This window comes from Crotalus tigris, unplaced genomic scaffold (assembly GCF_016545835.1).
Source record: "Crotalus tigris isolate CLP2741 ecotype Arizona unplaced genomic scaffold, ASM1654583v1 scf7180000018682.9941245338:1185362, whole genome shotgun sequence".
Taxonomy (NCBI): Eukaryota; Metazoa; Chordata; class Lepidosauria; order Squamata; family Viperidae; genus Crotalus; species Crotalus tigris.
Genome location: NW_024097143.1, coordinates 196,574 through 210,515, shown reverse-complemented (window position 1 = coordinate 210,515; position 13,942 = coordinate 196,574). Strand labels below are relative to the sequence as shown.

The window sequence follows — 13,942 nt, the reverse complement described above, 5'->3', positions numbered from 1 at the left end:
CTGTTATTACCATAATAAATTGGCAATCTCCTATTAACTATTTGCAACTAGTGAATGGTATTTGAGTTCAAACACCCTGAAAACTAACCCTGAAAAATACCAACTCGTTTCACTTTTAATGTAGCTAAACAGAATTAAGCTGTTAGTTCCCTTGTTCGAATCTTGACGTCTTGGCAGCAGTCTAGCTTTGGAGTCGAACAGAGCATGTGCTCCTTCTCTGCCAAGCTGAAGAGGGAGGGCAGGAAGTGAGGTACACTATTTCCTGCGAGGAATGATGCCACTCTAGGGCAAAGCCCTCTCGTTTCATACCCTGGAGAGGAATCGGGGCTCGGGAAGTTCCTGTGGGAATAAACTGGAGTGTGATTGTAGGTTTTCTCTTTTTAAAGGAATGCATCCGTCTTGGTGGCTGCGAGGAAGCAAAATCCCCAACGATCAGATACCCACCCCCAAAATCAAAATTATCAAAATATATCAAATGTTTATTATATTTGATCGTTGGGAATATCAAAAACAATGTCCCAACGATCAAATAAAGTTCTGGAATCTGATCAAACGATCAGATTGCAGAATCTGAGCTTTAGGGATTGGATGCAGCTAGGAAGGGACATTGTTTACCAGCAGGTGCGGTGCCAGACCCCTTGCAAGAGAAATAAAATTTCTCTTATTGACTTGGGGATGGAGATTGCTGTTTAAGAGCTAAACCCACCACCTGCAGCTCAAGAGAGGCAAAGGGAAATAATTTGGAGAGCTATTCCACAGAGAGTCATCTCTAGATGCACATAAATACAGTAAGTAAATCTCCATCCATTTCTTAAGCTGCACAATCTGGTGTGTGTTTGTGTGTCTGTGTAGTGGAGGAAGCAGTTTCTTGCCCTTCAGCTTCAGAGGGCAAGTCGGAAGCCCTCCTTGTTCTTGCTCAGTTTGGCTCTGTGCTCCGCATACAGGCAACAAAAAAGTCTGGGGTAGGGGGGAATCCTCCCCCAGAACCTCAATGAACTCTGGATAATATAGTAATTATATTCCATCTGAAAACCTAGATTGCAACTAACCTAGGAATGCCTTCAAATGACCATCACTGGAATTTAATAAATTCTCACAATGTAATTGTAATCTATGCCTGCCAAATAAATTATCAAATAAGTTACTGTAGTGGCTGAACAACCAGAAGCCCTATTGTAGCCTATTCTGGTGTGTTATGCAGACCTGATCTTTGTGAAAATTTCTAAAGTGTATTCCAGTGAAATTTTGCTGTTATATTTTTTTCTCTTTTCCACTTCAGGATACCTTTGACATAGGAAGTATTTGTGGAAACAAAAATGCTTCAAAATCAAAGATGCCCTATTGAAGTTTATTCATATCCATACAATTATGGGCCCATAAATTAAAGGGGTTTTGGATGTAGCAGTTTGTAGTTCAGTTTGAAAGGCTGAGATCCTGGACCTGGTGATCCTGGAGCAATTCCTGGCCATCCTGACCCCAGGGTTGTGAAGCTGGGTGAAGGAGTGTGGAGTGGAAACCAGTTCTCAAGCAGTGGCCCTAGTTGAAGGCTGCCTCCTGAGCCAGGCTGAGGACAAGAACCAAGGAAAACTGCAGGTGAGAGCTTCTTTCACCTTAGCACTCCAAGTGGAGTATGAAGAAACAATCCTTTTGCATCCTTAAACCCTTGGCGCCATTTCTGGAGCTAACAACTCAAGGAAGGAGGTTCACTTCCTCTTTAGGCAAGCCCATTTTCCTTTTTGATAATATCTCAGGAAAAGCAGGAGCCAAGTCCTCTTTCCAGTCCAGTGATGGTTGGGATTGGAAGCTGATGCAAATGTTGGGGTACAGGTCAAGAATCTATTGCCTTTGTTATTTGTTCCTGACAGCCATTTCCAGTGCAAGTGCCATTGATAGAGGTGGTTGCTGAATGGCTCAAACCGAGTGGTGCATCTGTCTAAATCCTCCCAGGAGCTGCTGTTGGAGGTGAATTCTCCAGAGGATCAAGCTCAGGATATATCACCAAGTAAGGCAGTTCATTATGAGTGTAGTGAAGTTCCAACTCTCTGAATTGATATTAGATTATTCATGAATTCTTTTACTACTAAATCTTAAGCTTGTGGGGAAGAATGGGATTTGAATGTAGTGTTCCTGCAAAATGTATTAATAATTTTTAATACATCTGCTTCTTTTGCCATCTTTGACTCATTCTTAGAGAGTAGAACAACATCTCTGAATCTTCTAGAAACATCTCCTCTTAATTCATGTTGAAGCAGAAACTGCAAGTACAGTCCCAGTTCAGGTAGGACAAGATTTTCTCCTTTCCCAGATTGGCAAATATTAATGCTTAAATCAGTCTGTAGACTTATCTCAGGGTCACTTATTTATTTATTTATGAGACTTATATACCGCTTTAAGTGCAAGCACTCTCTAAGCGGTGTACACCAGTAAGCAATGTATATATATTTACATTGCCCCCAACAATCTGGGTCCTCATTTTACCTACCCCGGAAGGATGGAAGGCTGAGTCAACCTTGAGCCGGTGAGATTTGAACCGCTGACCTGCTGAACACAGTCAGCTAAAGTGGCCCGCAGTACTGCACTCTAACTGCTGCGCCACCTCGGCTCATTCACTCCATCTTTTCAACCATTTCTGGGATTGCTTTAATTCAGTTAATTCTAATCCAGTGAGTGATTCAGAGCATGACCCACATCTTTGGAACTCAGAGCAGACTATGGTTTTCGTGCTTATCATCTGGATATTCTGAGTTTCCCATTCCCTTTTCTGAATGATCTATCAGCAGCGTCACCAGTTTTTCAGAAAGGATATCAGCTATTTCTGATGACCATCAGAGCCTCTGATTAGAATGACAAATAAGTGTCCCCTTTTGATGGAAGCATTTGACTACAAAGGTGTGAAATTCATATTTATGACCATTGCTGTGTCCCAAGATCATGCGATCCCCTTTTGCAACTGTCTGAAAAGCAAAGTCAACAGGGAAGCCAATTTCACTTAATAAATGTGTTACTAACTGATCAACTGCAGTGATTCACTTAACAACTGAGGCAAGAAAGGTTGTAAAATGGAGCCAAAATCACAACAAATGTCTCACTTAACAACAAAAAGTTTGGGCTCAATTGTGGTCGTAAGTCGAGGACTACCTGTATACGTATTTTTCAACTTACTACCACAATTGGGACCAGAATTTCTGTTAGTAAGCAAGATGGTTTTTTTAAGTGAGTTGTGCCTGATTTTAATGACCTTTTTTTGCTATGGTTGTTAAGCAAATCAATGCAGTTGTTAAGTGATTCACACGGTCATTAAGCAAATCCAGCTTCCTGTATTGATTATGCTTGTCAGAAACCAGCTGAGAAGGTTGCAAATGGCAATCCCATGATACTGCAACTCATAAATACAGGCTGATTGCCAGGTGCCTGAAGGCTGCAACGGCTTTAAGTGCAAGGACCAATTGTAAGTCACTTTTTTCAGTGCTGTTGTAACTTCAAATGGTCACTAAACGAATAGTTGTAAGTCGAGGGCTACCTGTAAATCAGAAATACACTGGTTTCTTGACAGTGTAATCTGCCCTTCATGTTTGGATGTTATGATGAAGCCTAAGAACCTGAGGTAAATTTATATAAGTAAAAGTATATCCAATATTTTTCCCAATTGTATTTTTTAGGAGCAAAGTGATAGCAATGTTCAGTAGTAATACTGTTCTTAGTGTATGTGGAAAAAGGATTGTTTAATCTAGAAGACTATTGGAGTTGTGTTTTTAAGATGGACAACAACATAAACCATTTAAATAAATGCATAACTAAAACTAGCTAAGAAAGAATGTGCAGGGTTTTGGTTTTTTCCAGCACATTTTGTAACGGCTGTAGAAGAGGACACACTATCTTAAGTCTCGAAGTTGTCTTGTTTTTCTTCTATTGTCTGATCGGTCAGGATGTGATATATGTTGGTATGTAACAATAAATGGGATGTTAGATGAATTAAATAATCAAATTGGCATATTACTGTGAGCAAGGAGGCTCTGGGTTATATTTGAAAACAATTTATGTAAGCAGAGATTCAGCCATAGTTTCATTTCATACAACATTAACCTTGTGAACTCTCAGGCTTCCTCCTTCCTTATATATTCGAGATGGACAGTATTTAATATTTATTTGTTATGTATATGTAGGGGTGTGGGTCTATACATATGTTGTACATAGTATGTTTAGATATGTGTCATGTATATGTTTCACTTTTGAGAGCGGGCAACTAAATTTCATTTTTGATGTGTGCCATTGTGCCCACAGTAAAAAAAATGACAATAAAGGTTATCTATCTATCTATCTATCTATCTATCTATCTATCTATCTATCTATCTATCTATCTATCTATCTTCCCTACAAAATCTTCAAGTTTTCAATAGTGTCCTGTCTGTTCCTACCCACTAGGTGGCCCCAGACTACATCACCAGTGAAATATTTCAGATTTTCCCCATCAGTTAATATTAGAGCAGCTAAGGACAGTTTTGAGCTACCTCAGATATCAGAACCCCTAAGAGGACTTCAAACTGTCTCAAGTGCAAGTTGGATAAGAGATGAAGGCAGCATCATGACAATATGACCGAAAAAAAGTAATCAAGACATATTTATGCAATGACTTAACAGCACGTGGGAAAAATTCAAAATTTGTATTTTCAACCAAAAATTTAAAAATGGCCATAAAAAATTAACAGTGTTTAATAAATAACAGTGTTGCTCCTGTATTGTTCTCCGTGTTCAACTATACCAAGGGACAACTTCTTACCCCTTTCAATTCTCAGTGTCCTTTCTACTAATAGTGGAAAGAACACTAGGAATTAAAAGGGCCCAGAAGTTGTCTCTTTAATGCAGACATGTCAAACAGAAGGCCCGGGGGCCAGATGCGGCCTGCGAAGTGGTTTCATGTGGCCTGCGAAGCCATCCTGGAAACAGTGAGGGAACAGCCCCCACTGCCTTGGCCCTGGCCCAGGCTAGCCAGGAGCCAATGTACAATTTTGTGGTGGCCATCTATGCTGAAATGCATTCAGTCTTAGTTCCATAACCCCCCCCCCCCCCCAGCATGGCCTGAGAGGAACAGTGAGGCTCCTCCAATGGACCATGCCTTGGCACTTGCCCTGGTCCCACCCCCTTCTGCCAGAGACCCTCAGATCTGTTCCACTCCTGCCCAGGCCCCCACAGGGACCCTTGACGCGAACGATGTAGAGCTGGCCACACCCACTCCATCCACGCCCACCCAGTAGGCCACACCCACCCGGCCCCCTGAGGGCAACTGCAATGCTGATGCGGCCCTCAGTGAAATTGAGTTTGACACCCTTGCTTTAATGTATCAGGCTTTCTAGAATAGAATAACGGAGTTGGAAAGGACCTTGCAGGTCTTCTAATCCAACCCCCTTTTCAGGCAGGAAACCCTATACCAGTAATGGCGAACCTTTTAGATTCCGAGTACCCAAAAACTGGCCCCACCCCCACTCCACCTCCTTCTCTGCCCCCACCCCACCTGCCCACAGGGCCACTCACTGCCTCTAGGGCCTGCTGCAGATTGCCCAAGCAGTCCAGCAGTGCCATGGTGGCCACGCCCTCTGCCCGTACCCTGCAGCATCCTATGCACGATGGAGCGTGAGGGCAGAGTCTTATCTACGCTGCCTGGCTGTCATGTTCTTGGCTGTGCTGCTCCGCATGGGCCACACTCAGGGGCGACTCTCCCCCAGGGGGGTTGCTGGTGAAGAGGGGGGTCACGGGGGAGGCAAGGCTGGGGCAATGGCACCTGTGCCCATAGAGAGGGCTCTGAGTGCCACCTCTGGCACATGTGCCATAGGTTCGCCACCACTGCTATAATATTTCTAAATTTTGTATCTCATCTTGCAAAATTCAGAAAAAAATAAGAATTCGTTAGCCATGACAAAGCCTCTCCTTCCCCTGTTCTATTGGTAGCCATTAAATCCTTAAAGCTAAAATTAACATTCCTTTGCCATTAAGTAATATTTACTTAAAATATTACTAGAGGACTTCTGGTAGATCCTTGGACGAGGCCTACCAAACTAAAGCTCAATTAAAAAAAACATGAAGGTACTATCAGTTAAGTGGTTTCTTGGTTCAGATGGGTGGCTTTAGTTGGGGAGATGCTGGTAGTTAGGTTAATAAATCATTAGTGATCTAAATAACTCCTGTAATATGGAGTGTTTTTTAAACCAGTTTGGTGAGCATTCTAGTTATGTCTATATTTGGAGAAAATTTCTTGGATGTAATCATGTTCGAAACTGCCATTAGGATTATTATAATATATAGTCTTACCTTGAAAGCAGACTCATGGGGAAATAAATGAATAAATACAAGGCACAGAAAGAGTATTAGCTGAAAATAGATTTCGTTGCTGTATTTTAAGCTAAAGAGATTGGAGAGTAACAAGGTCACAACAACATATTTTTTATGTTGGAAAAGGAACCTTACAGCACCAAGCAGCAGCAGGCAGGCAAGTAGGCTCTCTGCTTTTAACCTAGATTAAACCAACTTACTGTTTTAATTTTCTTAATTTTAATTTTTAATTTTTCTTAATTTTAAATCTCTTACATTTTTGAAACTTTATGTAGTGTGGTCACTAATCCACTTAATCCACTCTATATTTCAGCTACGGGTTAACTATATTTTAGCTGTATTTTTGATATCCCGAGCTGGGCTTCAGCTGTGGGAATGCCTTGCTGCTGCTTTTTGTTGTTGTTATATAGGTTTTTCTGCTTTGTCAGGAAACCTAGTATTCTCTAGTTTTGAGTGATTTTTATTCGATCTATTTATTTACCTACTACTTTTTACCATTTTTCTTTTTACTATTTTCTTTTTACTATTTTACTATTTTGTGATTTTTATTCACTCCCTACTCCCTGCTTTGGCGGGAGGGTAGGATTCTTGCCTTACTTGTGAGGAGCCTTGTTATTGTTTGCATCGGGACTTGCTTTTTCTTGACTCTTGGCCCTTGGCTTCTTTTTTTGAATCCAGGACTTGTCTTGGGGATTAGTCTCTTGTTATATTACACTGCTCCTCCTTTATTGTGTTATTTAACACAATGAAGTCAAAGAAAAGGTGCAGATCCCTTACTGACCTGGTTCCTCAACCTTCTTTGAAGCAATCCAAGATGGAAGACTTTGTTTTGTCTCGTCCCTTTTGTTTGAAAACTCCAGCTCCTTTTTTTCTGGCTGCTGCCGGTCATGGCGATCCTTCAGTGGTTGAGGATGTCGCCCCTCGAGTTGAGAACAAAGGCTTCCCTAAAGCTATGGTCCCCAATCAATCTTCAAACGAGCCCACCCTTACAGAACTTCTGGCTCAGCAATGTTTCCTGGTTGCAGGTACAACAGCGAACAACAGCTCCAGCTTGATAAAATAAAATAACTAAATTATTTAGTTTCTTGGTTTGCCAGTGGTTGTGCTGGGCTGGCTGCTTGACATCCCAATGCGCTAGCAGGGCCTCCCTTGTCAAGCCCCAGCAAAAGATCTGCTCAATGTAACCCTATCAACAGTTCAAACTCTATTTCCCTAGATGCAAACAGTCACCTGGTTTTACAGCCAAAACAGGTGGCTCTAAATATCAATCCTATTAACTGCTACTTGCTGCGCTGGGGCTCAATACGGCTGGCAAGGGGTTGGAAGCTGAATTTTTACCCTCCTCTACAGTATATACTGCACTCGAGTGTTACTTAGTTTTGACAATTCTAACACCCCTAAACTATTCTTCAGGAAAAGATCTCTATTAAGGTCTTTCGGCATTTTGCCAAGAAGAGTCTTCAAAGATATGTCGACTAAGCATCTTTTAAGTAATCAACCACCTTTGAGTGTTAGGAGATTTACTGCTCCTAAAAGATCTTCAGTAGCACATGTTAATGTGCCAACCTTGAACGTCACCTCTGATGTTAGTCCATCTACTAAATATACATCTATGCTTGTAAAATCTCCTGATGGTGCCCTCTCTGATGGGGTTTTGACTGATCTTCCTACTGTCAATCAAACTAACCCCCCTCAGCGAGTAACATCTCATCAGGATCCTTGCCTTGACTTGATCAGCTGGGAAGAAATGGCCTCAAAGGAAGCGACATCAGCCCAGGGTATTCAAGGCTTCTTAGCGAATAAACCCCAGGCCAGTGACTCTGGGATTTCATCTATTCATGTGACTGACTTATCTCAAGATAATTTCTGGAACCAGGAGAAGATACAGCTCTTCGACTACTTTCATGCGTTCCCACATTCAGAAAAGGCCCAAATTATTAAGCGTCTGGCTGCAGTTAAAGCCAGGCTTTGGAGTCTCTCACTATCTGATAAGGATTTCCCTGGATTCCAGGGAGCCCATACCGATTCATCAGTGGAAGTTCCCCTGGCCCTTTTTCCAGGATGTCTAACTCAACAATATGAAGATCTTGGGCTCCCTCAGACCCCGTCTGCTGATGCCACTGAATGCTTGCCAGCCAAGCATCCAACTAATGCTACAAGTACGAACTGGAGTGCATTTAGAATTCTACAGCCCCATGAACAAGGTTCGCCTCCCTTCCCCCCTTCCCTGCCTTTATCTCCCATGAGGGTGATACTGCCTTTTAATAACGGGTGTATCTTTTTGGACCAGAAGGGCTCCCTTGAAAAAATCAATTATATAGAAAGTCTATCAAATTTGGCAACCCCCCTCTGTACTCTTAAATGTCTTTTGCGGAACATAGCAGGTTGGGGGAGAAGGTGTGGTACTATAGAATTTATCAACTATATTCAGGCATTTGATGTGGTTCTGCTTCAGGAGACTTGGGCATGTGATAAGATATCCCTTACAGAGTTTATGGCCATTTTCTTGACCACCATCAAACAATCGGTGACAGGAAGACCCAAGGGTGGCTTGGCTTGTTTGGTCTCTACCTCTTAAAGGTGGAGACAGTGGAGCTGTCCCCCTGTGGCTCTTTAGCTATGACGCTCCTAATTAAGAGAGGACACAGAAAATTGCTAGTGTTTAATGTCTACCTTCCTCCAATGGTGAGGCAAGCTGACATTAAGGCTCAATTGGATGATCTGGAGAACTATATTACTTGTATTGAAACTAAATTTCCAGGGCTATACACACTTATAGGGGGCGACTTTAATGCCCGACTGGGAGTCCAAGTCCCTCCATCGATTGAGGCACTTTACTCCCAAGAAATCCTTCAGGCAATAGGTCATCAGATGTCAGCTAGACATTCTAAGGATGAACTAACAAATTTTGCTGGTATTCAGTTAGCACTTTTAGCATCCCAACATGACAAGATAATCCTTAACGGGAGTACCCCAGGCAATCTAGTTGGTGAGTTTACTTTTAGTTCCTCACGTGGGAGTAGCATTATTGATTTTGTGCTGGTTTCTCAGTCACTAAGAAAGGCAGTCCATGCTTTCTATGTGGAGTGCCACACGGAGAGCGATCATTACCCCCTGGTTACAATTATTGGGCTTTCCTCAAATATACACTTATCTAAAGGCCCCCAGATATTGGATCCCCATGCGGCCTTCTATATAAAGAGGATCAAATGGTCTTCTAATACCAAAAGAAAGTTCCACTCCTTTTTATCATCTCCGGAATGTCTCAGCCTTTATAATAAGGTTCTAACAAGTAGTGGCTCAGAGACAATCTTGGCCTATGAATCACTAATTAATAGTGTTCAAAGGGAGTTAGGAGCTGATTGTAGGCCAAGGGGTCCATATCACTTAAGAAGCAATTCCTGGTTTGATAAAGAATGTCTGATGCTTAGGAACCAGATTAACTGGGCTTACTTGCTTTACCGTAACTGAGGGGACAAACGCCCACCAGAGGACTATTACCACCTGAAGAGGGAGTATAAAGGGCTAATTGTTAAGAAAAAGAGGGCTAAAGAGAGAGAGAAGTGGGATTTACTTCTCTGTCCAGCAGAAGAATACCCAACTATTTTGGCAAATTGTTGCCAGCTCTCTCCCTGGTTACCAAGAACTCCCTCTCTGCTATACTGGGAAAATCATTTTTTGTCAATTTTTCAGGCTTCAATAACTTCGACCGAGCTTGGATCACAACTGCCTCTTGCAATTCCTATATGGCAACCTGTGACTCATGCTGAAATCGCTGAGCTTATCTCAGAACTTAAGTCAGGCAAAGCCCCTAGCCCCGATGCTATACCCCCCATTTTGTTAAAATCTAATCCCGAGTGGTGGATTCCTCTTTTGGCAACACTTTTTACCCATATTAATTCCTCTGGTAGGATTCCTATCTCTTGGAGTTTCGCAATTATTATTCCAGTTTTTAAACAAGGAAACAGGAACAACCGTGCCGATTATCGCCCTATAAGCCTGCTTTCCATCATTGGGAAATTGTATGCTAAATATCTTCAACGTACTCCTCATTTGGGTTGAGGAGTCTAACATTATTGGTGCAGAGCAGATTGGGTTTAAAGTGGGCTGTGCCACATTGGACCACTGTTTTATCTTAGCAATCTGTTCACAAATACGCTATTACACCAGGTGGCGAACTCTTTACTGCTTTTATCAATTTAAAGGCAGCGTTTGACTCAGTCCTTAGCGAACTGTTGTGGTCAAAATTGCACAAAAGTTCTATTGACAGACGTCTTTTGTTCCTAATTAGATCTTTGTATAATCAGACCTCTAGCCAGGTTAGGTGTGGCTTGCAGGGAGAACTTTCAAATCCTATCCCGATTGAGAGTGGAGTTTATTTATTTATTTATTTATGAGACTTATATACCGCTTTAAGTGCAAGCACTCTCCAAGCAGTGTACACCAGTAAGCAATGTATATATATATTTACATTGCCCCCAACAATCTGGGTCCTCATTTTACCTACCCCGGAAGGATGGAAGGCTGAGTCAACCTTGAGCCGGTGAGATTTGAACCTCTGACCTGCTGAACACAGTCAGCTAAAGTGGCCTGCAGTACTGCACTCTAAATGCTGCGCCACCTCGGCTCTTAGGCAGGGATGTGTCCTGGCCCCTCTTCTGTTTAATTTATTCTTATCCAACCTGGCCTCTTACATTGCACGCATTGAGTCCCATGCTCCAAAGTTGTTAAATACAAAGATTCCGCTTCTTCTTTATTCTGATGATGCGGTCCTTCTATCACAATCAAGGCTCGGTCTAAAAAGATTACTTTCTGCATTTGGGCCCTACTGTGCTGAGAACCATTTGTTTATTAATTATGACAAATCCAAAGTATTGGTGTTCTCTAGAGCACGAAAATCATACAACTGGGCTATCAATGGTAATGTTGTTAGGCAGGTTTTCCATTTTAAGTATTTAGGTATTCAATTTCAGAATACTGATGCTTGGACTAAACATCGAACCCAGGTGCTGAATTCGGCCTCTTGTAGCCATCAGCAGATTATAAGATTCTTTTTTACCCAAGGAGGCCAGTTTACTCCTTCTGCTCTGCGTATATATAAAGCCAAACCCTGGCCCAAACTCTTTATGGAATTCCCATATGGATATGAGGCTTCAAGGATTGTATTGAAAGAACCCAGGCTGTTTTTCTTAGGAAACTTCTGGGTCTTCCTCCCTGTGTTAGATTTGCTTCGATGTACCTGGAACTGGGCATTCGTTCAGTCAAATGCATGGTGTAGATCAACACCTTTAAATGGTGGTTTCGGGTGCTCTTTTCGGCAGTCCCTGGTAGCTACCTCTCCCTGGTGTTTGCTGACTCTCATACTTCTCATTGGGAGAGGAAGCTGACAAAGAAACTCCACTTGCTAGGTTTTACGGGGGATGCTCTGGGAGATTATGGTATCAAGGACGCCCAGTTTAGGGTAGTCCAGCAGCTTATGGACATAGATTTCCATTACTTAAGAGCCAGAGCCAACAAAACCTGCTCCCCTTTGATCTTCAGCCATTCTAATGATTATGGATTGAGGATGGCTTCATATTTCTATACTCTAACCATCCCCAAGTATAGAAGAGTCTTTTCCCTAGCCCGTTTCAATGTCTTGCCCTCAGCACTACTCGACGGGCGATTCAAGAGGCTCCTGTTTAGTGAGCGACTATGCCCCTGTGATAGGGCTGAAGTTGAAACTGTAGAGCATGTCTTATCATACTGCCCTATGTATAACACAGCCAGAATCAAATTATTGTCTCTCTTTGGAATTGATCCCTCTGGTTCTAATGTTAGTAATTTGGTCTTATATTGTCTAGGGCAGTGGTTCTCAACCTGTGGGTTGGGACTCCATTTAGGGTCGAACGAGCATTTCACGGGGGTCACCAAACAATGCAGTCCGCCATTTTTTCCCCTTTTCCTTAGCTGTGCTACTCCCTTTTATTCTATTGGCTTTTGAAAGCCAATAGAATAGACTCTCTTGAATAGAGTCTAATTCTATTGGCTTTCAAAAGCCAATAGGAATTGTCCAGGCTGTCTCTGCCCTGCTGAGCCCGCCAAAAGTCCCATTCTGCAAACGGTACTGCATCAGTTGAGTAGTCCTCGACTTACGACCGGTTGGGGGTCACAGCATTAAAAAGGTTGAGAACCACTGGTCTCAATATAGGGGATGGCTCCTATATTACTTCTCAGGTTTCTAAATTTCTTTTAAGAGTTGTAACTATTACAGGAGAACATTGTAATTCCCTTTAGCTAAGGCTTCTGGTGTTAAATGTTTGTGATTATATTTTTCTTGTGTTTTCTTTTGTTGTACTTGCATTTTGGTCTGTGACCGCAAAATAAATAATTAATTAATTATTTTTTAAAAAATAAAAGTAATATTTACTACTCTTTTCAAAGTTTATATTTATAGTATATTTTATGATATTTCTGTAATTTTCAGCAGTAGGAGGCTCATGTTTTACTTGTCAATATTAAAAATTATAGCATATAAAGTTTTTATGTTCATATAAGCTGTCACAGATATTAATCCTTTTATGGTGAAATGGTACACTAGTTTCATACTATGAATATTAATTTAATTATTTTTAGTAGTTTCCTATTATTCTATAAGTACTGATTAGATAATATCATTGGTGCAGACCAAGAGAACTACTTCAGTAAACTATATAAAATGATAGACTCAATCGTGCTGGATAATGGGCTCCTCACATTGGGTGGCTACTCAACAAGCATTTGAAGAACAGGTGAGAATTTTGACCTTTCTGCTTTTACTGCTTTTCCTGAGCTATCTTCTGATTACCTGGCTAGTTCCAAACTTTCTTACTTTCTTCTTTCCCTCTTCACTTTTCTTCTTTATTCTTAGCCTTTCCAGGTAAACCAGACAGGAAACCAAAGCAGATGAGCTAATTCTACTTTACTGCAAAGTTATATTAACACAACCTTGTAAATCTGAAGGCATAAATAGGACACAAATACTGTCTACTCCAAGGGTTTCCAAACTCTTCAGTCCATTGACTCATCTATGGAGATTCTCAATCATCCAGATCTTGGTTGTCTCAAAGGTGCTTTTTCATGAGGCAACTGGACTTTCTTTTTTCTCTTTGAAAATGTTTTGCTTTCATCCAAGAAGCTTCTTCAACTCCGACTGGATGGTGGGAAATGGAAGGATTTATACTCCTTGCAGACAGATGGTCATTTGCATTCTTTTAGAGAGTTGTTGATGCCATCTGGAGGTTTATATGTGTCACCAGGGTCACCTGAGTAGTGCAAATGGGTATGGAGCCTTTTTGGAACTGCTGAAAGGACTGTGTTGTAAATTGAAGACAGATGATGTTGTATCCCTCTCTTTATGTTGAGAGAGGGCTGTTCAGTTTTGACATAGATGGCCTCTTTGACCTCTCTTTCAAACCAGCAGTCCTCTCTGTCCAACATTTTGGACTTTCACTGATCTACTAATTTAGTCACTTTGTCAAAAATGCAATAAGATTTGTCTGGCACAATCTATTTTTGACAAATCCATGTTGACTTCTGATTATAACTTTGCTTTCCATCAGGTGTTCATGGATTCATTTTTTATTATATTTTCCAGGAT

At 41.5% G+C, this 13,942-nt stretch overlaps 1 long non-coding RNA gene across 1 annotated transcript; it reads left to right on the top strand.

Moving 5' to 3' along the window:
* Window positions 1-4,640, top strand: LOC120313442. The gene is made up of 5 exons (XR_005558145.1): window positions 1-788; window positions 1,280-1,593; window positions 1,866-2,002; window positions 2,192-2,278; window positions 4,423-4,640. It is a non-coding gene; the product is annotated as an uncharacterized LOC120313442 (long non-coding RNA).
* The last annotated feature ends 9,302 nt before the right edge of the window (window positions 4,641-13,942 follow it).